The sequence below is a fragment of the Orcinus orca genome, chromosome 5 (assembly GCF_937001465.1).
Source record: "Orcinus orca chromosome 5, mOrcOrc1.1, whole genome shotgun sequence".
NCBI classification, from domain to species: domain Eukaryota; kingdom Metazoa; phylum Chordata; class Mammalia; order Artiodactyla; family Delphinidae; genus Orcinus; species Orcinus orca.
The window spans coordinates 113072567-113100510 of NC_064563.1; the positions used below are offsets into that span (position 1 = coordinate 113072567).

The 27944-nt window shown below is 33.1% G+C and overlaps 1 pseudogene; it reads left to right on the forward strand.

Moving 5' to 3' along the window:
• The first annotated feature begins 817 nt into the window (after nt 1–817).
• Nucleotides 818–9361, forward strand: LOC101273980 (40S ribosomal protein S6-like; annotated as a pseudogene).
• Nucleotides 9362–27944: the final 18583 nt, after the last annotated feature.

A 27944-nucleotide genomic window follows, 5' to 3' on the forward strand; every position in this document is an offset into this window, starting at 1 on the left:
AGTCATATGATACCAAAAACAGCAAAAGGGGGTAAGCCCATATGTATAAATATTTTTAAAAATTCACTGGCTTGACTTTTCTTGTATTCCATTGACCAAAGAAGTCTGAAGACATATTGTATAAGTGTCATTGTGGCAGGAAACTATCAAGGTATATACACATAAAAAGGAGTATTATTACTTATACTTTAATAAAAAGGAGAACATATTAATGTGAGCAATCTACAGTAATTTTCTTCCAGTTGATTTATGTCCCCTCCAACATAAAAATACATATATTAACTCCCAACACTCCCAAATGTCTCATTCAATCATGACATCAGATAATGAGTTCAGAATCTCATGCCTTAAAATTGTATGCAGAGATGGTTTCTCAGATGAGTCTCTCATTGACTTATAATGCAACCAACATACAATGATTATGTAAGGACAGAGTAACAGTCATATAAACACTCACATTTGAAAATGGAAAAAATGGTAGGTACATGGCAATCACTGTTCCATAGCAATGTGGCAGCTGAAAAGTGCTCCCAAATCTGAAGTTATCAAATATTTCTTGATTTGGCCTGTATTCTGCCCTAAAGTAGCATCTGGTCCATTGTTATCTGGGGATATCTGGCCAATGATCTAACTTTTTTTCTATAAAATATGTCATGTGTGTAGCTTAGTGTCTTTCTTAACCTACTTCCTTTTCATAGCATGGTAGGGGCTGAAAGACCCTTTTTAAAAAAGTTTTGCATTTGAACCTTTTTAGTCCAAGTTGGCATCACTTTCACCAATACAACTTTCTTAAAGATCCTGTGGGTTTCCCATAAACATGACTGGTGTTCCTTTGCTTTCCTCAATCATCACACTCATAATTGAGGTAGGTATCTATAAACTTTGGAAATTTCAGGCTGCTGCAACACAATGTTTTTAAGATTCTTAGAAGATTTTTTGTCTAGTTGAGGGAGTGTACTAGGCATCAATTTAAGTTACTCAGTAGTCTTAATCATTGGTTCTTGCCTGCATCTTAAATTTTCTTTTGACCTTGAGGCTATCTCTTGGTCTAAAAATCTTTTGAAACTTGAGAGCCTGGAATTGATAACCAAGTGTTATTTTCTAAATCAGAAAGTTTTGGATCATTTATATTCTCTCTAAATTATTTCTGCAAACTTTAATATTTGAGTTTAGTTAATATCTTTCTTGTATATTACCATTGATAGTTTTAAAAAGCCAATGATACTTCTAAATTTTTACCTGGTAATAATCTTATACCATTTACAAGAATATTATATGCATGTTTTTATGTTCCAAGTCATCACAGACAACATTTTTCAATTATTTCACTATTACAAATGTAAGTTGTCATTTTCCAAGCTTTTCTAACAGTTTCTGTATTGCATTATCAGACTGAGCTTGTTGCTTTATATCAAATTCAAGCCACATAGTTTAAATTTTGGTTATGGCAGCAGCCCATTTCTGCATTAGTTCATCTGTTTATGCAGCAGTTATCTATTATCACATAACAAGCCATCCCAAAACTTAGTGTCTTAACACAAAAATATGTATACCTTTCTCACAGTTCTGTGGGTTGGCTACCATATTATTTATTTTAATTAATTGGGGGTACACATGCAATTAAAAACTTAAGAGAAGTTTCAAGTAGAAAAAATGTTATACAATGAATTTGTAAAGCCATCAAGTTATGGTTTAATCATTTCAATATTTTTAAAGTTCATCAGATTACTTGTGAATGAATATAATGGAAATTTGGGAATAATCCATAGAAATATAGGCAGACAAAAAGTTGGCACCAGACAAATCTTTCAGCTAACATAAAGACTCCAAGCCCAGGTTTTGAGATTAAATAGAAGACTATTTTCTAGAAGGTGATTATAAGAGAAACAGTAGAAAAATAGGCTGGTCCTACTTTAGGCCATGAATTTATCAATAACTCAAGCATATAATTAAAAGAGATATGTTTAAAACTGAGAACCAATGGTAATTTATAATTAGCTCTAGTATTTTTAGTTTAAAAGAACATCAGGCTTAGAGACAAGGTCCAGGACTTGACAGATCTGGGGACTGGAGTCAGATAGCATCAACTTTAGGAAGAGGTTTAGATTCCATAAACCAAAAACAACATGGCAGTTCATATTAGATGAAGGTAAGTCAGAGAGTTGTTTGTCATTTATACGTTCAGGCTGTAACTGTCATGTTGTAATTTTTGACTAGGAGCATCAAGAATGGTCATCCATTAGCTGCTTTATTTTCTTTAAAATTTTTTTAAAAAAATGATGTATAGTTGATTTATAATGTTTCAGGTGTACAGAAAACTGAATCAATTTATATATTTATATTTATATATTTTTATTGTTTTTCACATTCTTTTCCATTATAGGTTATTATAAAATATTGAATGTAGTTCCCTGTGCTTTACAGTAGGGCCTTGTTGTTTATTTTATATATAGTAGTGTATATCTGTTAATCACCAATTCCTAATTTATCCTGACACCCTTTTCCCTTTAGTAATCATAAGTTTGTTTTCTATGTCTGTGAATCTATTTCTGTTTTGTAAGTAAATTCATTTGTATCATTTTTAAAGATTCCACATAAAAGTGATATCATATGATATTTGTCTTTCTCAATCTGACTTAATCTATGACAAAGGAGGCAAAAATATGCAAGGGAGAAAATACAGTCGCTTCAATAAATGGTACTGGGTACTGGACAGCTACATGTAAAATAATGAAGTTAGAACATTCTGTAACACCATGTACAAAAATAAATTCAAAATGGATTAAAGACCTAAGTATAAGACCAGATACTATAAAATTCCTAGAGGAAAATATAGGCAGAACACTCTTTGACATATATCACAGCAATATTTTTGGGGGGATCTCTCTCCTAGACTAATGAAAGCAAAAATAAACAAATGGGACCTATGTAAACTTAAAACTTTTGCACATCAAAGGAAAACATAAACAAAACAAAAAGACAAACTATGGAATGGGAGAAAATATTTGCAAATGATGTGACCTGTGACCCACAAGGAATTAATTTCCAAAATATACAAACAGCTTATACAGCTCAATAACAAAAACCCAAAAAAACACAAGAAAAAAACAGGCAGAAGACCTAAGTAGACATTTCTTCAAAGAAGACATACAGATGGCCCACAGGCACATGAAAAGATGCTCGACATCTTTAATTATTAGAGAAATGCAAATAAAAAATACAGTGAGGTACTACCTCACACAGGTCAGAATGGCCATCATCAAAAAGTCTACAAATAATAAGTGCTGGAGAGGGTGTGGAGAAAAGGGAACCATCCTACACTGTTGGTGGGAATGTCACTGTTGGTTCAGTGACTATGGAAAACAGTATGGAGGTTCCTTAAAAAACTGAAAATAAACATATGATCCAGCAATGCCACTCCTGGGCATATATCTGGAAAATATGAAAACTCTAATTCAAAAAGATACATGCACTCCAGTATTAATAGCAACACTGGAAGCAAGATATGGAAGCAACCTAAATGTCCATCAACAGATGAATGGATGAAGATCTGGTACGTATATACAATGGAGTATCACTAAGACATAAAAAGGAATGAAATAATGCCGTTTGCAGCAACATGGATGCAACTAGAGATGATCATACTAAGTGAAGTACGTCAGACAATAATCTTGATTTCTGATGAAAGGTTTTCTGCTTTCTCTCTACTTGAAAATATTAAGGTCATAAGTCTAAATATGTCCTTTTCTTTTACTCCTGCATCTCTTTATAATATTTGCTTAGCCTTTTTCCAATTCTCCCTGACTTCTTGAATTCTTTCAGCTATGCACTCTGTTTTGCTTCTCTTCTGAGCAAGCGTTTTTTGTTGTCCAAGTCTGGAGATATTTTTTATAAATTAAAAAAAAATCTCACTCATAAATGCCCATGGATTCTTCTAATTACTCAATAATCCATAACTTCAAGACAAAGGCTACCTACATTTACGGAATAAAAAGTTTCTTTACTTGACTAAATTAATCATTTTACATTTCCTAAACAAATGAGTAAAATGATTCACATTTATGTACCTCTACTTACCACCCATAACATCATGAAAACTGCAGAAGCATGCCTGTAAAGGTTTCAGAATATCTTATGGTTATTTTCAGCCATTTAACAGTTTTATCAGATACTGCTAAGTTCTGTTTCCTCCTTTAAGACTCATCAAATCTGATCAAATCTCATCCTCGCCCCGTTTGTTTTTATCAACATGAAATATTGATAAATCCAGTGGGGGTACAGGTTGAACTTGAAAAGGATGGGACACATCTGTGATATTTTCTTCTGAGATATATTGAAAAACCGTGTCTATGTTATTTCTTCCTAGACTCAGACAACATGAGTTACTTAAGAAAGAAAGAGTAATATTTACCACTGCAGTCTGAGAAGAGTATTCTTTTGAATACAAACAACTGACACTTTATACACCCCTAGGGATTCATTCTTACCACAAAACTGTTGTTTAAAGGAAAAAAAAAAAAATGAGTGCCAAGCTTCTTGAGATATTGGTGCTAGCCATATAATGACCAGAGAAATTTTGAAAGTCCCTGTGGATCCACGTTAAAGAGGTGTCCATTAATCTATGTCCAAATGACTCTCCATTCTTCTCTTAGTTTCTCAGCAATTCTAAAGAAGAAAAACTTCAGGCATTGAGAAATCAATATTCACAGCTCCAGGTTTCTACTTCTCATGGGAGGACATCAACAGAGAGAATTATTAAAACCAACATTAAGTTAGCAACATGAATATCCTATACTTATTCCTTTCATGTATCTGATACATGGCATGATAAATATCTTTTTTTTTCTTCAAAGATTACCAGAAGCTTGAAATCAGACCCTGTGCCTTATGTATACTTTTATCCTCAGAGCTGGTATTCAGCCGATTCTTGTTAATTCTTTCATAGAATAAATAGCTGGATAAATGAATGAATGTTTGAAAGAATAATTGAATGGATATATTACTCCAGCATCATAAAAACACTGATTTTATAAAAATCTGTAATATTATTAGAACAAAAGGATTGCAATGGCTTTAACTTTACTGTTTTGATTGTTTTTTTAAAAAACAAAATCATGAGTAAGCAGAATTAGAAAAAAATCCTTGTTTAAAAGTGATAAAGGTCTTAAGTTATTTGATATTTTGTCTAAATAACTGAGAAACTTCTAGGACTCTCCCACAATGTGTCAGTATATCATGTAGATCATTGATTTGTAAATGTACCTTAAAATTTTATATTTCCTTAATTAATGGAAGTGAAATATGTTCATAATTAATTGGAAAGTCATGCCAGATAATTGGTAGCATGGAAAAAATATCATTGAAAAATAATTTTATTTGACAATGAGTTAGTGGGCCATTCTATGTAAGTAGAAAGATTTGTATAGAACATAGAAAGGCACATTGTGATCAGCCACCAGAGTTTATCTAAAACAAGTGTACTATTTACCTGTTAGTAATAAAAAGCCTAATATAATAGTGACTTAATCAACATAGAAACATCTTTCTTCCTCAAGCAAATTGAATGTGACAGCAGTCTAAAGCTTTTATAAAGGAAGCCAGTTTACTAGTATCTACCTGGTCTGCCATACTTAGCATGTTAATTTACTCCAGATTCAATTGTGATAAAAGAAAACTGAAGAACACACCCATTCCTATTAAAGATACTTCTTGGAAAAGACAGCTGATAAATATTCTTTCATTCCATTGGCTAGATCTTAGTCACACGACTACAACTATTTCCAAGTAAGTCTTGGAAATACAGTGTTTATTCCAAATGGCCATGTATCCAAATAATTCCAGAATTCTATTTCTAAGAAAGAAGGGAAGAAAATACTCTGGGGGAAAACTAGTGGTTTCAGCTACAAAATTAGTTAAATGTAAAATGTCTGTTTTTGATTTAACACAGCATTTTGACAGTACTGGGTCTCAGTTTCCTTGTGTGTAGGAAGATGAAATCATATACATAGTTGTTGTGGTTAAACTTAGTTGTCATCCTGGCTCTCCACTGTACTCAGATAGTTGGTCAAATATTATTCCAGATATTTCTGTGAAGTATTGTTTAGATGAGATTAACATTTAAATCAGTAGATTTTGGGTAAAGCAGATTATACTTCATAATGTGAATGGACCTCATCAAATAAGTTGAAGTACTTAATAGAAAAAGACTGACCTCCTCTGAAGAAAAGAGAATTCTACCAGCATACTTTCTTCCAACTCAGACTGTCGCATCAACTCTTCCCTAGGTCCCCAGCCTGCTAGCCTACACTGCAGATTCTGGACTTGCTGAACTCCACAATAGCATAAGCCAGTTTCTTAAACTCATTCCCTCCCTCTCTGTCTCTGTCTCTGTCTCTGTTTTTCTGTCTATCTCTCTCTCCCTGCTCTCCACCCTGCCAGCAAAGGCTAATAGAGTAGTATAAAGTCCAGTTGGTGCTTTAGGGCAAGAATGCAAACCAGCAACAATGGGTGTTAGCTACCAAGCGGTTGCCCTATTTGCAAAGTAGAGAAATTAAAATTTAGTAAAGTTGCTAAATTGTTTCACCACCATCAGACTTTCATAGGTATATGTAGGGTACTTTTATTCATTGTTAAGGCAAATGCAAATTGTACCACAATATCAAAATTTAGAGACGCATTTTCTCTTGTATTCGTCAAGCCTGCTCCTGTGATTTAAAAAAAAAAAAAGAAATAGAAGCATTAATGGATATACATGTGTGCTGGAACACTGTAATGGCAAAAGAAGGCAACAATGTGAATTGAGACAAATTTTGGCATAATTGATTTTGCATACTTTATAAAAGCATTCAGAAGAAGCAATTAAAATTATGTCAAATGACTTTAAAGTATTTACATAATGATTGAGTGCCAAAAAGTTTAATTCCTACAATAATACATTTCTGAAAGCATGTGGTTACAAATGTGTATATTTTATAATTTTCTATATGTTTATGATGATATATAAATATGAAACATAACCTTATGTCTATTATTGAGTGTATGTGTGGTTTAGGACAATATTTTTGGAGAAAAAGGAAAGAAAAAAATAAAAGGTAAAGAAACTTCTCAGAAACCTCCTACATATTTCTATGATGCCATATATGTGAAATTTGTATGTGTGTGTGTGTGTGTGCTTAGGTGATAAGTAAATTAAGAAAATCGTTAATATTGTTAAGCTGTGTATACTACCCAAATCAATCTACAGATTTAACACAATCCTTATCAAAATATCCATGACATTTTTCACAGAACTATAACAAATAATCTTAAAATTGATATGGAACCACAAAAGACCCAGAATTGCCAAAGCAATCTTGAAAAAAAAGAACAAAGCTGGAGGTATCAAATTTCCCGACTTAAGACAATACTACAAAGCTACAGTAATCAAAACAATATAGTACTGGCACAAAAACAGACTCAGATTGAGGGAACTGAATAGAGAGTCCAGAAATAAACCCATGCACCTATGGCCAGTTAATTTACTAAAAAGGAGGCAAGAATATACAATGGAGAGGGACTTCCCTGGCACAGTGGTTAATAATCTGCCTGCCAATGCAGGGGGTATGGGTTCGAGCCCTGGTCCAGGTAGATCCCACATGCCACGGAGCAACTAAGCCTGTGCACCACAACTACTGAGCCCACATGCTAAACTACTGAAGCCCATGTGCCTAGAGCCCATGCTCCGCAGCAAGAGAAGCCACCATAATGAGAAGCCTGTGCACTGCAACAAAAAGTAGCTCCCACTAGCCACAACTAGAGAAAGCCTGTGCACAGCAACGAAGACCCAATGCAGACAAAAATAAATAAATAAAAGAAAATATATAATGAAGAAAAGACAGTCTCTTCAATAAGTGGTACTGGAAAAACTGAACAGATACATGGAAACGAATTAGGCCATTTCCTCACATCATATACAAAAATAAGCTCAGAATGGATTAAAGACTTAACTGTAAGACCCGAAACCATAAAACTCCTAAAAGAGAACATAGGCAGAATACTCATTAATATAAATCATAACAATGTTTTTTTAAATCAAAAGAAATAACAGCAAAAATAAATAAATGGGACCTAATTAAACTTAAAAGCTTTTACACAGCAAAAGAAATCATTGACAAAATGAAAAGACAACATTCTTAATGGGATAAAATATTTGCAAATGATAGGGAGTTAATATCCAAAATATATAAACAGCTCATAGAACTGTATATATATATATATATATATATATATATATATATATATATATATATATATATAAAGCAGAAGCCCTGAATAGACATTTTTCCAAAGAAGACATACAGATGGCCAACAGGCACATGAAAACATGCTTAACACCATTAATCATCAGAGAAATGTAAACCACAGTGAAATGTCACCTCACACCTATCAGAATGGCTATCATCAAAAATCTACAAATAAATGTTGGCTAGGATGTAGAGAAAAGGGAACTCTTGTACATTGTTGGTGGGAATGTAAATTGGTGCAGCCGCTATGGAAAACAGTATGGAGGTTCCTCAAACTGAAAATAGTACTACCACTCTTCTTCACGGTGATTTGGAGGCCATTAGCTGCTTCAGGACAAAGGTGAATATCTCTTTCCAAGCCACTGGTTGTCAGAAACTCATTGAAGTGGACAATGAATGAAAACATCGTACCTTTTATGAGAAAGGTATGGCCACAGAAGTGGCTACTGATGTTCTGGTTGAAGAATGGAAGTGTTATGTGGTTTGAATCAGTGGTGGGAATGACAAACAAGGTTTCACCAGGAAGCAGGTGTCTTGATCCACGACCAAGTCCGCCTGCTACTGACTAATGGGCATTCCTGTTACAGACCAAGGAGGACTGAAGAAAGAAAGTGCAAATCTGTACAGGGTTGCATTGTGGATGCCAATCTGAGTGTTCAACTGGGTCACCATAAAAAAAGGGGAGAAGGATATTCCTGGACTCACTGATACTACTGTGCCTCGTTATCTGGGGCCCAAAAGAGCTAGCAGAATCTGCAAGCTTTTCAATCTCTCTAAAGAAGACGATGTCTGCCAGTATCTTGTCAGAAAGCTCATAAACAAACAAGGTAAGAAACCTAGGACAATAGTACCCAGGATTCAGCATCTTGTTACTCCACGTGTTCTGCAACAAAAACATTGGCATATTGCTCTGAAGGAACAGCAACTAAGAAAAATAAGGAAAAGGCTACAGAATATACTAAACTTTTGGCCAGGGGAATGAAGGAGGCCAAAGAAAAATGCCAGGAACAGACTGCCAAGAGTCAAGGCTGTCCTCTCTGAGAGCTTCTACTTCTAAGTCTGAGTCTAGTCAAAAATGAGATGTTCTAAAGTAACAAATAATAAGATCAGACATCAAAAAAACAATAAATAAATAAATAAAATAAAAATAGCACTACCATATGATCTAGCAATTCTACTCCTGGGTATATAACTGGAAAAAAAATGAAAACACTGTTTTGAAAATATATATGCACCCCAATGTTCACAGCATTATTTACAAAGGCCAAGATATGGAAGCATCCAAATGTCCATCAACAGATGAGTGGATAAAGAAGATGTGGTGTGTGTGTGTGTGTGTGTGTGTGTGTGTGTATGTCTATATCTATATCTATATATAATGCAATATTACTCAGCCATAAAAAAGAATGAGATTCTCTCATTTGCAAAAGCTTGGATGGACCTAGAGAGTATTATGCTTAGTGAAATATCAGATAAAGACCAATTCTCTACTTTATCACTTATATATGAAATCTAAAAAGTGAAACAAATGAATGTATGTAACAAAACAGAAACAGACACAGAGAATAAACTAGTGGTTATCACTGGAGAGGGACAAGGTAAGGGTATGGGATCAAGAGGTACAAACTACTATGTACAAAATAAATAAGCAAGTAGGATATATTGTACAGCATAGGTAAATATAGCCAGTTTTGTAATAACTCTAAATGAAGTATAGCCAGTTTTGTAATAACTCTAAATGAAGTATAATCTATAAAAATATCACATCAGTCTATTGTATACCAGAAACTAATATAATATTGTAAATCAGCTATTCTTTAATAAAAAATAAACAATTCTTTTTAAAAAAAGAAGATATTGTTGGATCACTGATCACTCTAGCTACAGATTTGTAGGTATATCCATGATTTAACAAAAGAAAAGAAAAACAAGTTGAAGATTATATTTAGATTTTTTTCTTTAGAAAATAAAGCTATAAAAGACAGCTTTATTAGGATATAGTCATTCATGTAAGTATATAAACAAGGGAAATTGAAACCACAATTTTTCTTATTCTAGTTAGTCTAAGGAGAATGTATTAAGAAAGTGTGAGGGTAATATTAGAAAATTATGAAAAAATACTATTTTAACTCATTTTGGAAGTGTCATTATTTCTAATTTTCAACCAAGTGTTTTAATGTGTATTTTAATCTCATGTTTCTTATTTGACTATATTTAATAACTAAAGTTTCCATTAATTTAACTAGACATTTAAGCACAGAAAATGTACAATAATAGCTCAGGTACCAGATCTTTAGAAACTCAGTTTAGGGAAGGAAATAAATTGTAAAAATATTGAAAAATATATATAACAATTTAATACACACATTATATATTACTTTAGAGAAGGAAGAGAAAATGTCTAACTGTCCAGAGAGAATAGGCAATGGTTTACCAAGCAGACGATGTTTGATCAGAATCCCAAAGGATTGGTTGGAGTTCAGTCATTAACAGGGCTACTGGGATACATTAGGGTGAGTTTAAACTACTCATGGAAGTTTGAGTAATATTAGTTTGAAAATGTAGTCAAGGTTTCAAATATCAAGGGTTTTGTATAACTTACTAATGATAATGAAAATAGTTACCATTTCTTAAGCAGTTACATGCCAGTCACTGATCTAAGTAGCTTGTGTCAAATGTTTTTTTAATTTTTTATTTTGAATGGCATTAAAACTTTGGTAAATTAACTGTCATTTTACAGATGATGAAAGAGAAGCTAGATATCTTAGTTATGGATTTTACTTTCTGGCAATGTGACCAAAAGCATTGAGGAAATCAGAATTAAGAAATAGTGACATGGTCATTGTTTTAGAATGCTAAGGTAAGACTACTATAGACATCCAAGGAAGAAATATTAAAAACACAAATTAATGCAGTAGCATTAGAAAATGGAGATAGCATACATGATTTATGTGATATTTGGGATCCTTAGCTGACAGAATATGGTAATCTGCTGGATCTTTAAAATCAGGGAAAAAAATACAGTCACATTTGACCATGTGTTTAGGTGCCTGAATAAATAAAACTGCTATTAACTAAAATTGTGAAAACAGTGAAAAGAAAGTGTCTCATTCTTACCTTGAGGAAATCATAAATTCAGACTTTTTTCAATTTTTATTTTTATTTGGCCACACCGCGCAGCATGTGCGATCTTAGTTTCCCCACCAGGGATCGAATCCACAACACCTGCATTGGAAGCACAGAGTCTTTAACCACTGGACCATCAGGGAACCCCCATAAATTCAGATTTAAACTTAAAGATATTGAGTTTTCTGGATATTCAATTGAAGAATATTTAGAAAAAATTGGAAATATATGTTTTGGCTCCATACGGAGATGTGGCAGGTCTTGAAGACCATCATCTTGTAGACAGAAATTGAGATCATGCATATGGATATTATTTCCTTGATTAACAATGAATTCTAATTGAGTCAGTCATACTGTACTGATGTGATATTTCCCAATTATCGAACAATTCTAAATAATAGAATCAGAACAGGAAGTATAGTCTTTGAGAGGCTGGTTTGTCCTCTTTTCTTAGCTTAAATGCAAGTTGATTATCTGCCTTTATTTCTGTTTTTTTTTTCTGAGTGATATAATGCCATAGAGATATCTTCATAAAAAATAGCTTAAGAACACAGAAATATATCCACATAAATATGCCCATTTAATTTTTGACAAAGGAGCAAAAGCAATTCAATTGAGGAAGGTTAGCTTTTTCAACAAATGATGCTGAATAAATAGGGCATTCCTAGACAAACAGATGAAACTTAACTAAACCTTACCCTATATTCAGAATTTAACTCAAATGGATCATGAATTTAGATGTACAACACAAAACTATAAAACTTATAGGAAAAAAATGGAAAATATTTGGGAACTGGGACTAGGAAAAGAATTCTTAGACTTGACACCAAAAATACAATACATTAAAAAAATGGATAAATTTGACCTTATCAAATTAAAAAATTTGCTCTGTGAAAGATTGTGTGAAGAGGATGAAAAGGCAAATTATAGACTGGAAGAAAACATTTGCCAAAAAAAATAGCAAAACAAAAAGAACCCCGAAACCTCAACAGCAATATAATTAGAAAATGGTTAAAGTGCATAAACAGAAATTTTACTACAGAGGATAAAAAGATGACAAATAAACAAATGAGAAAAAGTCAACATCTAGAAATGCAAATTAAAAATACCATGAGATATCACTACACACCTACCAGAATGGCTAAATATAAAATTAATGATCCCACCAAATGCTGGTGAGGATGCAGAGAAACTGGATCACTGACACATTGTTGGTGGAAATGTAGAAGTGTAGAGCCACTTAGCAAAATAGTTTGGCAAATTATTTTAAAAAATAAAATGGACTTACAATATGTCCCAGCAATTGCATTCTTGAGAAAATATCCTAGAGAAAATAAAAGTTATTTTCATTTTAAAATTTGATAATGAATATTCATAAAAGTTTTATTAGTAATAGCCAGAAACTGGAAACTACCCAAATGTCCTTCAATGCTGAACTGTTAAGCAATCTGTGGTACATCCATATCATGGGATACTAATCAGCAATACAAGGTAACAAACTATTAATACACACAAATTGTGTGAATCTCAAATCATGCTGAATGGGGAAAAAAAAAACTTATCTAAAACAATACATACTGCATGATTGCACTTATATAACATTCGTGAGTATATATGTAATATATGTGAATATATATAACATCATTATAAAGATGAAAAAGAGATTAATGGTCATTAGGGGTTTGAGATGGTGAAGGGTAGGATATGGTGCTACAAGGGTAACATGTTGGAGTCTTGAGATCAAGGGACAATAGTAATTTGATTTTGGTGGTGAAGTCTCTATCAAGTGAAGTCCCAATTGTGATAAGATTGCATAGAGCTACACACACTCAAAACTATGTGCAAAGTTATATGTACAAACGTGTGCAGGTATAACTGATGAAATCTGCATAATGTCTATGGTTTGCATCAATGTCTATTCCCTGGTTTAGACATTGTTCTATAGTTATGCAAGATGTTAACACTGGGTTAAGCTGGAGGAAGCATCCGTGAAATAACATTCTGTGAAATCTAAATTATGTAAAACTAAAGGTTTTAATTTTTTTATCTTCCTGGATCCTTAAACTATTATTGAATTCCTATGTAGTATTGAATGACTCTATTTAAGAAGGACTGTATTTGTTTTGCCAGTTTCCTGTAAATTTCCACAATATGGATGTTCAGTTTTTAATATCTATATGTATTAATATTGTCATGAATGCCAACACAAGGTGCATAGAGAGAGACAAAGTAAATACTATTTATGTATAGCAAATAACAAGTGTGTCTTTGCCTTTGCCCCAGTATTTCACCCTGGGGTAAAACAAGGAGAACCAGAAGATGTAATTTTATATATAATGTAGTCTAATGAAAAGGAGAAATCCAAAAAAAGTAAATGTGGATATTTATATAGGAAAGAGTCTCCCTTCCCACTCCGAGTCTCCTCAGAAATATAATGGGAAAGATCTTATGTTCTTACCCTAGTCTTTTGGAAAGTAAAATTTTTCAGGGGAAAGATGATACTAGTATCTGCAGATTTTTTATCTGGGGGTATACCCACAGAAGGGGTGATTTATTTACTCTTGAAATGTAAACATAAAACTCCAGGGATATTTATCTCACTGGCTAATTAGTCATAATTTAAATTTTAGGCTTTTATTTTAGTTAATAAAATTTAGTTTTAGTAAAATTAACTCAGAAAGCCCTAACTGTGAAGAAACATAATATTTTCTTCTCCAGCCTCACAGAAGATAAACTTTCCTGTTCTTCTATCTTTTCTAGAAATAATTTGTTATACTTCTTTAATATCATGTTAAATTCAATGTCCATATGTCACCATTTTCAGTGAACTTGATAAGTTACTAAAATTATTTATAGACAGTATTTTGTCCCACAGGTAGATCATTACAAGGGGTATGAGAACATCAAGATTTTACTTTTCTTCCCCTAAGGAACTGAAAGAGAATTAGAAATATTATGTGGGCCACTTTTCCAACTGTGCAGTTGATTAGCTTTGAAAATAAGTGACCTAAGCAAATTTATCTCCTCTCTTTTGAAAGTGCTTTTCTGAATTGTATAAGTATGTGTTTTCTCTCCTTATGCTCCCTCTATACAAATTTGTGACTTATTCTCAATTAGTATTATATTTCACACCTATTTTAATATTTCCCATTAAGCTTTATTCTTTATTCTTAATGAACATTAAGATAAAAATATATCCATATATGTATTTAAACTTGCTCATAAATACTTGTTTAACATATTAGGAATATTAAGAATATCAGCCATTAGTTTACATTTCAATTTCAAAAACACTTAAGAAATTTGAGTCCCATAGTAGACCTCAGTAAATGTTAGAAAAGTCTTACTGAGTGTGTCATTGGCTTACCAAAGTTCACTGGAGCATTTTCTTCTGTAATACATGCAGAATTAAATGTAATTAATGGTAACTCTCTTGGATTTTGGTTAGAAAAGTTTTCTGATGACCCTATAAACTTAATCTATAGCATGTTTATTTTATTTTGCAGTATCTACCTTAACTTCAAAAGGAAAAACAATTGATAGGTGACTGTAGCCTTAATTGTGAGGAGTTCTTAATGGCAGGGATTTTCTTTTAAGGTGGAAGAGGTAGATATTTAAGCAGAAATGCTATTCAGAACCCCTTGAAGAGTAACTGAAATGACCAACAATAATGTTTCAGGCAGCTGTTGTATACATTGACAATCACCCTCTACAAATTCAAGGCCTAAAATTTTTGAGTATGTGTATAAAATAATAAACCTTTTTTCCCCATGAGATTTTACAATATTGATCCAGTGTCACTGACTATACACCTAGCACCCAAAATTTGTTTGTGTGAAGTAGGTTTAGGAGCAATCATAGAAAGTTTGTTAAATGATTTATACAGCCTGAAATTTGTATGTATTAATATGTTATTGAATATGCATAAATATCATTTTACAACTGATAAACACAACTATTGATAAAACCCAAGAAAGACAACATAAAGACAAACTGTCTGTGTAAATGCCTCTTAAATAGAATCTCCAGAAAGGAAAAAAAAATCCATGAAGAAAATAAATGCATATTTTTTGTACTTTCCTATATTATCATTCATAGTACAAAAGAAGGAAAATCTGTACTGGTGCCATAGTAATCTGAGCATCAATAATAGTAAAAATGTAGAAAAACAACTGCAATAAACACTGTAAATGAATAGAAAAGCTTCAAGTAATTGATTATGAGTGATTTTTTTCTTTATACAGTTAACAACTTTCTTATGATGATCAGATATTACTTTAAAAAATATGAAAGTGTTCTAAGCATACATAAATATAGGGAGAATAGCATCATGGATTTCTTTGAACCCATCATGAAACTTCAACACTACCTCTTTTAGAATCGTGGGCTTCCCTGGTGGCACAGTGGTTGAGAGTCCACCTGCCGATGCAGGGAACACGGGTTCGTGCCCCGGTCCGGGAAGATTCCACATGCCGTGGAGTGGCTAGGTGCGTGAGCCATGGCTGCTGAGCCTGCGTGTCTGGAGCCTGTGCTCCACAACGGGAGAGGCCACAGCAGTGAGAGGCCCATGTACCACAAAAAATAAATAAATAAATACTTCTGCCTAAAATGTACTACTTAAAAGGAATTTCATTCTGTATTTTAGGTAAGCTTTTTACTCAAATCATCTTTTTTTTTTTTTTTTAGATTTGTCAAGTTGTAATCATACAATGATGCATCTAAGAACAAGCTCAAAGAATATTTTTGCCCAGTAAGTACATTTTCCATAGCAGAGTAAGTACATATTTATGATAGTTTGAAGTAGACATGCAAGGTTTCAGACTATTTTTAGAGTTGACTACATTTAAAATTAAATTGTTATAATATTAGTTTTGAAAAGTATAAATAATTTTGAATTTTTCATATATTCACTTATATTTTTAAAATATATTCAAAGACATTTTTAATTTTTAGAAGACATGTGTCAGTAAGAATAACCAGAGTTTAGTTTCCTTTTATTTTATAAACTAGATTTTCAACAAAAATTTTATCACCATATTTCATAGGTTCAGTACACTGCACACAGAACACAATATAAATTTCAGTACCTTGTTTTTAGAGGACCACATTATCCTGCATGAATATAAAAGGTGGTTAAGTTCAGCAGAAACTTACATTGGTACATTAACATAATCCATTTGTAAATTTCAGGGTGCTCTTCTGCAGTATTTCTGCCTATAGACCACTACCTGACATTTCTGTACACAACTATAAAACTATACAAACAATTTAATGCTGTCTAAAACTGCACCTCAGACTTTAATATACTTTTGATATGTACAGAATCATAAAGTATTAGAAGCTAGAGAAAGTAAAGACTTCTAGGTCATCTTATCTCTGTTCCAATATGAGATTGTTCCAGGAAATATATGCTTAAATATTCTGTCTAAGAAAGCTTTTAAATGATTCCAGTAAAAGAGCTTCTGCTACTTCCCATGGGATCCCACTCTGCAATCTAACATACTTCAATAGAAGCCTATTTCACTTTCTCACTTAGGTTTTTGTCTCTCTCCTTTTGCTACACTTTGTTGAGTCTGGTGTTGGAATGCTGCTTCATCATGTTGTCCTTCAGATATCATGAACTTCTCTGCTGCCACACACTTTTTAACTGCATGGGAAGGAAAAACATTAGGGTAATAAAGAAAGCTTACTGTATCATAATGTATATAATAATACAGTAGAAAAAAAATGTTAAAATGTAATTGCAGTTGAACTTCAGTAGAGAAGTTGAGTGCTTTAGTGACATACTTCTAATATGCATTTCCTAATCTAATGTAACATGCTTGATTTAGGGAAGTGACATGAAAACCATGCTGAGCCAGTCTAATTTCTTAAAACAGAGTGGTAGTTTATCCAAAACCAGTTGAAACAAATATTCTACTGATTTCATAATTCAGCATTTTTAAACCTTTGAAAAATGACATTGGTAGAAATAAACAGGCAATGAAGGGGGGCTCAGTGAACAAGAATCCTTTTGCTGAGAAAAATCTGGACTAGTCCCCACTGTAGAGTAGAAGCACAATGGTGAATGTTTTGTACATGCACACAAACATCCCAAATACTAAATTATTATTTTAGTGAAGCCTAAAGTGACCCTTTGCATTAGTAAATATTTTGTCCTAAAGAGAACCCATTTTAATCTAGTCTGGCTTAGCCAACATATATACAAGAAGCTAATCAGGAGAAAAACATACTTCTATTATTTTTAAATACTGTGAACATAATCACATTAGATATATTTCCATTAGAATTTAGACTAAGTGGAGTTTTTTTTGTTTTTTGATTTTTAAGATTATCAACCCATTGCAAACATTTAAATGTTCTGATCTTAGAAGACTTCAGTGAAAAAGTAATTTACTCCCCACCCCTGTTTTAATGAAAATGTTTAATATCAACATTTCAAAGACTTTTGTTTTTCAGGTATTCATTTCCATCTAATAAAAGTCTGGTGGAGAGGGAGAGAGAGAGAGGGAGGAATGGAGGGAGAGAGAGAAGGAGAGACATATCACAGAACATTTCATTGAACCACATTTTTTAAAGAAAAAAAAATAACAGTCCCTTTTCATAATGTCATTGATGATATTGTGTGTTTTTAAAAATACATTAAAATTAGAATTTTAATTGTTTTATCTCTTATTCTATCTAAATTCAAATATATTTTGTCCAGAAAGTATTGAATTGGAAACTGGAATGACCAGGTTTAAGTTATAATTCTGCTGGTAAATAGCAAGGTAACAAAGTTCAATATGTTTGTTGCCCTGTGATTTTATATTCAATACAAGATATTTAAGTTGAATATCCATTAAATTTTCTGTAATTTGAATTGTCTGTTTAAAAATGTATTTGTTGTTATTGTTTTTAAATATATACAATTTTGGTGGGCGTTTTAGTAACTGAATTTTTGTTTTAGAGGTGTTTGAGATATTTAGTTTTTTACCATTCTCTAGGAAGAGTTTTTGTTTCTAACATAATTTCTGTTAATAACTGTTGACTTCCTGTTCACTAATCTGTAACCTATCTCTCAATCAATCATTTGTATTTATATAACACTTCTTATTCACAATTTAAAATGCTTTACAAATCAGAGCAAATTAAGAAACTCCAATAAAAGTTTTTAATTTGGATTTTTTTAAATAGTAATTTTGGTCATATAGTCATAATTTTAGAATTCTCAAGCAGCACACTAAGTGAATGTGAATGCAGTCATTTTTAAAAAAATTTTATTATAGTTGCTTTACAATTTTGTGTTAATTTCTGATGTTCAGCAAAGTGAATCAGTTATACATATACATGTATCCACTCTTTTTTAGATTTTTTTCCCATATAGGCCATTACAGAGTATTGAGTAGAGTTCCCTGTGCTATACAGTAGGTCCTTATTAGTTATCTATTTTATATATAGTAGTGTGTATATTTCAATCCTAATCTCCCAATTTTTCCCTCTCCCCCTCCTTTCTCCCCTGGTAACCATAAGTTTATTTTTTACATCTGTGACTCTATTTCTGTTTTGGAAATAAGTTTATTTGGACCATTTTTTTTAAGATTCCACATATAAGCAATATCATATGATATATGTCTTTCTCTGTCTGACTTACTTCACTCAGTATGACAATCTCCAGGTCTATCCCTGTTGCTGCAAATGACATAATTTCGTTCCTTCTTATGGCTCAGTAATGTTCCATTGTATAATGTACCACTTCTTTATCCATTCCTCTGTCAATGGACATTTAGGTTGCTTCCATGTCCTCTCTACAATAAATAGTGTTACAATGAACATTGCAGTGGATGTATCTTTTATAATTATGGTTTTCTCCAGATATATGCCAGGAGTGGAATTGCTGGGTCATATCATAGCTTTATTTTTAGTTTTTTTAGGAACCTCCATACTATTCTCCATAGTGGCTATACCAATTTACATTCCCACCAACAGTGTAGGGTGGTTCCCTTTTCTCCACACTCTCTCCAGCATTTATTGTTTGTAGGTTGTTTGATGATGGCCATTGTGACCAGTGTGAATTGATACCTCATTGTACTTTTGATTTTTATTTCTCTGATAATTGGTGATATTGAGCATCGTTTCATGTGCCTCTTGCCCATCTATATGTCTACTTTGGAGAAATGTCTATTTAGATCTTCTGCCCATTTTTTTATTGTGTTGTTTGTTTTTTGATATTAAGTTGCTTGAGCTGTTTGTATATTTTGTAGATTAATCCCTTGCCAGTTGATTTGTTTGCAAATATTTTCTCCCATTATGTGGGTTGTGTTTTAATTTTGTTTATGGTTTCTTTGTTTTTCAAAAGCTTTTAAGTTTAATTAGGTCCCATTTGTTTATTTCTGTTTTTATTTTCATAACTCTAGGAGGTGGACCAAAAATGGTATTGTTGCAATTTATGTCAGAGAGTGTTCTGCCTATGTTTTCCTCTAAGAGTTTTATAGTGTCTAGCCTTACATTTAGATCTTTAGTCCATTTTGACTTTATTTTTGTGTATGGTGTTAGGGAGTGTTCTAATTTTATTCTCTTACATGTAGCTGTCTAGTCTTCCCAGCACCACTTATTGAAGAGACTGCCTTTTCTCCGTTGTATATTCTTGCCTCCTTTGTCATAGATTAGGTGGCCATAGGTGCATGGGTTTATCTCTGGACTTTCTATACTCTTCCTTTTATCTATATTTCTGTTTTTGTGCCAGTACCATGCTGTTTTGATTACTGTAGCTTTGTAGTAAAGTCTGAAGTCAGGGAGCCTGATTCCTCTAGTTCCTTTTTTCTTTCTCAGGATTGCATTTTCTCTTCAGGAATTCTGTGTTTCCATAAAAATTAAAAAAAAATTGTTCTAATTCTATGAAAAGTACTATTTGTAATTTGATAGGGATTGTATTGAATCTGTATATTGCTTTGGGTAATATAGTCATTTTGGCAATATTGATTCTTCCAATCCAAGAAAATGTATATCTCTCTGTGTCATATCTGATTTATTTCATGAGTATCTTATATTTTTCTGAGTATAGGTCTTTTGTCTCCTTAGGTAGGTTTATTCCTAGGTATTTTCTTCTTTTTGTTTCAATGGTAAATAGGATTGTTTCCTTAATTTCTCTTTTTGATCTTTCATTGTTAATGTATAGAAATGCAAGATATTTCTGTGTATTAATTTTGTATCCTGCATCTTTAAAAAATTCATTGATGAACTCTAGTAGTTTTCTGGTAACATCTTCAGAATTTTTGAAGTATAGTAACTTTTGATGTAAAGATGATGGTTTGTCATCTGCAAACAGTGACTGTTTTACTTCTTCTTTTCCTATTTGGATTCCTTTTATTTCTTTTTCTTCTCTTATTGCTGTGGCTAAAACTTCCAAAACTATGTTGAACAATAGTGGCAAGAGTGGGCATCCTTGTCTTGTTCCTGATCTTAGAGGAAATGCTTTCAGTTTTTCACCATTGATAATGATGTTTGCTGTGGCTTTGTCATATATGGCCTTTATTATATTGAAGTAGGTTCCCTCTGTGCCCACTTTCTGGATAGTTTTTATCATAAATCGATGTTGAATTTTGTCAAAAGCCTTTTCTGCATCTATTGAGATGATCACATGTTTTTTATTCTTTGGTTTGTTAATGTGGAGTATCATACTGATTGATTTGTGAATATTGAAGAATCCTTGCATTTCTAATAATTTGCCCATTTCTTCTAGCTTATCTATTTTATTGGCATATATTTGCTTGTAGTAGTCTCTTATGATCCTTTGTATTTCTGTGGTGTCCATTGTAACTTCTCATTTTTCATTTTTAATTTTATTGATTTGAGCCCTCTCCCTTTTTTACTCAATGAGTCTGGCTAAAATATATATATTTTTTTATCTTCTCAAAGAACCAGCTTTAGTTTCATTCATCTTTACTATTGTTTTCTTCATGTCTATTTCTTTTATTTCTGCTCTGATCTTTATGATTTCCTTCCTTCTACTAACTTTGGGTTTTGTTTGTTCTTCTTTCTCTACTTGTTTTAGATATATGGTTAGGTTGTTTATTTGATATTTTTCTTGTTCCCTGAGGTGAGATTGTATTGCTATAAAGTTCCTTCTTAGAACTGCTTTTGCTGCATCCCATAGGTTTTGGATCATGGTGTTTTCATTGTCCCTGTGTACTTTTTTTTTTTTCCTTTAAATAGATCTCTACAGGAGTATAATTGCTTCACAATACTTTGTTACTTTCTGTTGTACACTAAAATGAATCAGCCATATGCATACATATGTCCCCATATCCTCTCCCTCTTGAGCCTCCCTCCCAACCTCCCTATCCCACCTCTGTAGGTTATCGCAAAGCACTGAGGTGATCTCTCTGTGCTATGCTGCTGCTTCCCACTAGCTATTTTACATTCAGTAGTGTATATATGTTGTCGCTCTCACTTCGCCCCAGCTTCCCATTCCCACCACATGTCCTCAAGTCCATTCTCTATGTCTACATCTTTATTCCTGCTCTGGCCTAGGTTCATCAGAACGATTTTTTTTTTTTTTAGATTCCTTATATATGTGTTAGCATACGGTATTTGTTTTTCTCTTTCTGACTTACTTCACTCTGTATGACAGACTCTAGGTCCATCCACCTCACTACAAATAATTCAATTTCATTTCTTTTTGTGGCTGAGTAATATTGCATTGTATATATGTGCCACATCTTCTTTATCCATTCATCTCTCGATGGACATTTAGGTTGGTTCCATATCCTAGCTATTGTAAATACTGCTGCAATGAACATTGTGGCATGTCTATTTTTGAGTTATGGTTTTCTCAGGGTATATGCTGGGTCATATGGTAGTGGGATTGCTGGGTCATATGGTAGTTTTATTTTTCATATTTTAAGGAACTTCCTTACTTTTTCCCATAGTGGTTGTATCAATTTACATTCCCACCAACAGTGCAGGAGAATTCCCTTTTCACCACACCCTTTCCAGCATTTATGGTTTCTAGATATTTTGATAATGGCCATTCTGACTGGAATGAGGTGATAACTCATTGTAGTTTTGATTTGCACTTCTCTAATAATTAGTAATATTAAGCATATTTTCCTGTGCCTCTTGGCCATCTGTATGTGTTCCTTGGTGAAATGTTTATTTAGGTCTTCTGCCCATTTTTTAACTTGTTTGCTTTTTTTGATACTGAAGTCCATGAGCTCTTTGTATAATTTGGAGATTAAATCCTTTGTCTGTTGTTTCATTTGCAAATATTTTCTCCCATTCTGAAGGTTGTCTTTTTGTCTTTTTTATGGTTTCCTTTGTTGTGCAAAAGCTTTTAAGTTTAATTAAGTCCCATTTGTCTATTTTTGTTTTTATTTCCATTACTCTAGGAGACAGGTCAAAAAGGATCTTGCTCTGGATTATGTCAAAGAGTGCTTGTCCTATGTTTTCCTCTAAGAGTTTTATAGTGTCTGGTCTTACATTTAGGTCTTCAATCCATTTTGAGTTTATTTTTGTGTATGATGTTAGGTAGAGTTCTAGTTTCATTCTTTTACATGTAGCTGTCCAGTTTTCCCTGCACCACTTATTGAAGAGACTGCCTTTTCTCCATTGTATGTTCTTGCCTCCTTTGTCATAAATTAGGTGACCATATGTGTGTGGGTTTATCTCTGGGCATTCCATCCTATACCATTGGTCTATATTTCTGTTTTTGTGTCAGTACCATACTGTCTTGATTATTGTAGCTTTGTGGTATAGTATGAAGTCAGGGAGCCTGATTCCTCCAATTCCATTTTTATTTCTCAAGATTGCTTTTGCTATTCAGGGTCTTTTGTGTTTCCACATGAATAGTAAAAAATTTGTTCTAATTCTGTGAAGAATACCATTGGTTGTTCTATTTGCATTGAATCTGTAGATTGCTTTAGATAGTATAGTCATTTTCACAATATTGATTCTTCTAATCCAAGAACATGGTATATTTCTCCATCTGTTTATGTCATCTTTTTTTTTTTTTATTTCCACACACACACACTGTATTTTATTTTTACAAGAGATAAATAAACTGACACCAAGCATTGTAAATGGATGATCACAACAAAATCAACAATGATTGTAATTACCAAACACAAAACACACTCATACTATGTCATAATATTGACATTCAGTCCAGTAATCCTCCACTGTAACAGCCCCTTTACTTTGCAGTGAAAATTGATTTGTATATTTTTTGCCTCTGAGTCCTTGTGGGATTTTTTTTTAATTAAAACAGAAAGTCACAAAAATTATAATCATCCTCATCATTTCTCTCAGTCCCATGTAATTAATTTTTTTTCATCTTGATCTTTTGTTAGCACTTTTAAGAATTCAACAGTTTTCCATTAGAGTTCTGAAAATGCTTATACATTCAGTTCAGCAGTATAGTCAGTTACCAGAAACCTGTACTTGTCAGAGTCTTTTCCATGAATTCCTTGAAGATGAAACCCTTTTATAGGAACATTTTTGCAAAAGCATCAGAATACACCCAGAACTGTTTGTAAATGACAAAAGACTTAAAAATGACCATGGTTAAAGATTTGATGAAAGTTCATAATAATGCAATTGACAAGGAAATTTAGTTATTTCTGAGATATACATTTTAAAGTAATAACTAGAATTATGACTTATAACATTATACCAGAACATATAAGATTTTTAGAAATTTCATGTGTCTGAAACATTTATATTAACATATTTCCATACATATAACCCAAATAAAGTTTAGTATTAGTTGCTTTGTTTGTTTTTTTACACTGCAAGTTCTTATTAGTCATCAATTTTACACACATCATTGTATACATGTCAATCCCAATCACCCAATTCAGCACACCACCATCCCCACCCCAACACGATTTTCCCTCCTTAGTGTCCATATGTTTGTTCTCTACATCTGTGTCTCAACTTCCATCCTGCAAACCTGTTCATCTGTACCTTTACTCTAGGTTCCACATACATGTGTTAATATACGATATTTGTTTTTCTCTTTCAGACTTACTTCACTCTCTATGAGAGTCTCTAGGTCCATCCACGTCTCAACAAATGACTCAATTTCATTCCTTTTTAGGGCTGAGTAATATTCCATTGTATATGTGTACCACATCTTCTTTATCCATGTGTCTGTCGATGGGTATTTAGATTGCTTCCATGACATGGCTATTGTAAATAGTGCTGCAATGAACATTGGAGTGCATGTATCTTTTTTGTGGTTTTCTCTGGGTATATGCCCAGTAGTGGGATTGCTGGATCATATGGTAATTCTATTTTTAGTTTCTAAGGAACTTCCATAGTGTTCTCCACAGTGGCTGTATCAATTTACATTCCCACCAACAGTGCAAGAGGGTTCCCTTTTCTCCACACCCTCTCCAGCATTTGTTGTTTGGAGATTTTCTGATGATGCCCATTTTAACTGGTGTGAAGTGATACCTCATAGTAGTTTTGATTTGCATTTCTCTAATAATTAGTGATGTTGAACAGTTTTTCATGTGCTTCTTGGCCATCTGTATGTCTTCTTTGGAGAAATGTCTATTTAGGTCTTCTGCCCATTTTTGGATTGAGTTGTTTCTTTCTTTACTATTGAGCTGCATGAGCTGTTTATATATTTTGGAGATTAATCCTTTGTCTGTTGATTCATTTGCAAATATTTTCTCCCATTCTGAGGGTTGTCTTTTGGTCTTGTTTATGGTTTACTTTGCTGTGCAGAAGCTTTGAAGATTCATTAGGTCTCATTTGTTTATTTTTGTTTTTATTTCCATTACTCTAGGAGGTGGATCAAAAAAGATCTTGCTGTGATTTATGTCAAAAAGTGATCTTCCTATGTTTTCCTCTAAGAGTTTTATAGTGTCCGGTCTTACATTTAGGTCTTGAATCCATTTGAAGTTTATTTTTGTGTATGGTGTTAGGGACTGTTCTAATTTCATTCTTTTACATGTAGCTGTCCAGTTTTCCCAGCACTACTTATTGAAGAGACTGTCTATTCTCCATTGTATATCTTTGCCTCCTTTGTCATAGATTATTTGACCATAGGTGTGTGGGTGTATCTCTGGGCTTTCTATCTTGTTCCATTGATCTATGTTTTTGCTTTTGTTCCAGTACCATATTGTCCTGATTACTGTAACTTTGTAGTATAGTCTGAAGTCAGGTTGTCTGATTCTACCAGCTCCGTTTTTTTTCCCTCAAGACTGCTTTGGCTATTCAGGATCTTTTGTGTCTCAATACAACTGTTAAGAGTTTTTGTTCTACTTCTGTAAAAAATGCCATTAGTGGGGCTTCCCTGGTGGTGCAGTGGTTGAGAGTTCACCTGCCGATGCAGGGGACATGGGTTCATGCCCCGGTCCAGGAATATCCCACATGCCATGGAGTGGCTAGGCCCATGAGCCATGGTCACTAAGTCTCCATGTCCAGAGCCTGTGCTCTGCAATGGAAGAGGCCACAACAGTGAGAGGCCCACATACCAAAAAAAAAAAAATGCCATTGGTAATTTGATAGGGATTGCATTGAAGCTGTAGATTGTTTCAGTATTATAGTCATTTTCACAATATTGATTCTTCCAATCCAAGAACATGGTATATCTCTCCATCTGTTTGTATCATCTTTAATTTCTTTCATCAGTGTCTTACAGTTTTTGGCATACAGGCCTTTTGTCTTCCTAGGTAGGTTTATTCCTAGGTATTTTATTCTTTTTGTTGCAGTGGTAAATGGGAGTGTTTCCATAATTTCTCTTTCAGGTTTTTCATCATTAGTGTATAAGAATGCAAGAGATTTCTGTCCATTAATTTAGTATCCTACAACTTTACCAAATTCATTGATTAGCTCTAGTAGTTTTCTGGTGGCATTTTTAAGATTCTCTATGTATAGTATCACATCATCTGCAAACAGTGACATTTTAAATTCATCTTTTCCAATTTGTAATCCTTGTATTTCTTTTTCTTCTCTGATTGTCATGGCTAAGACTTCCAAAACTATGTTGAATAATAGTGGTGAGAGTGGACATTCTTATCTCGTTCCTGATCTTAGAGGAAATGCTTTCAGTTCTTCACCATTGAGAATGATGTTTGCTGTGGGTTTGCCATATATGGCCTTTATTATGTTGAGGTAGATTCCCTCTATGCCCACTTTCTGGAGAGTTTTTATCATAAATGGTTGTTGAATTTTGTCAAAGCTTTTTTCTGTATCTATTGAGATGACCATATGGTTTTTATCTTCAATTTGTTAATATGCTGTATCACATTGATTGATTTGCATATACTGAAGAATCTTTGTATCCCTGGGATAAATCCCAATTGATCGTGGTGTATGATCCTTTTAATGTGTTGTTGGATTCTGTTTGCTAGTATTTTGTTGAGGATTTTTGCATCTATATTCATCAGTGATATTTGTCTGTAATTTTCTTTTTTTGTAGTATCTTTGTCTGGTTTTGGTATCAGGGTGATGGTGGCTTCATAGAATGAATTTGGGAGTGTTCCTTCCTCTGCAATTTTTTGGAAGAGTTTGAGAAGGATGGGTGATAGCTCTTCTCTAAATGTTTGATAGAATTCATTTGTGAAGCCATCTGATCCTGGACTTTTGTTTGTTGGAAGATTTTTTAATCACAGTTTCAATTTCATTACTTGTGATTGGTCTGTTCATATTTTCTATTTCTTCCTGGTTCAGTCTTGGAAGATTACACCTTTCTAAGAATTTGTCCATTTCTTCCAGGTTGTCCATTTTATTGGCATAGAGTTGCTTGTAGTAGTCTCTTAGGATGCTTTATATTTCTGCAGTGTCTGTTGTAACTTCCCCTTTTTCATTTCTAATTTTATTGATTTGAGTCTTCTCCCTCTTTTTCTTGATGAGTCTGGCTAATGATTATCAATTTTGTTTATCATCTCAAGGAACCCACTTTTAGTTTTATTCATCTATCCTATTGTTTTCTTTGTTTCTATTTCACTTATTTCTGTTCTGAACTTTATGATTTCTTTCCTTCTGCTCACTTTGGGTTTTGTTTGTTCTTCTTTCTCTAGTTCATTTAGGTGTAAGGTTAGATTGTTTACTTGAGATTTTTCTTGTTTCTTGAGGTAGGCTTGTATAGCTATAAACTTCCCTCTTAGAACTGCTTTTGCTGCATCCCATAGGTTTTGGATCATTGGGTTTTCATTGTCATTTGTCTCTAGGTATTTTTTGATTTTCTCTTTGATTTCTTCAGTGATCTCTTGGTTATTTAGTAATGTATTGTTTAACCTCCATATGTGTTTTGTTTTTAATGTTTTTTTCCCCTGTAATTCATTTCTAATTTCATAGTGTTGTGGTCAGAAAAGATGCTTGATATGATTTCAATTTTCTTAAATTTACTGAGGCTTGATTTGTGACCCAAGGTGTGATCTATCCTGGAGAATGTTCCATGCACACTTGAGAAGAAAGTGTAATCTGCTGTTTTTGGATGGAATGTCCTAGAATTATCAATTAAATCTATCTGGTCTATTGTGTTATTTAAAGTTCTGTTTCCTTATTTATTTTCATTTTGCATGATCTATCCATTGGCATAAG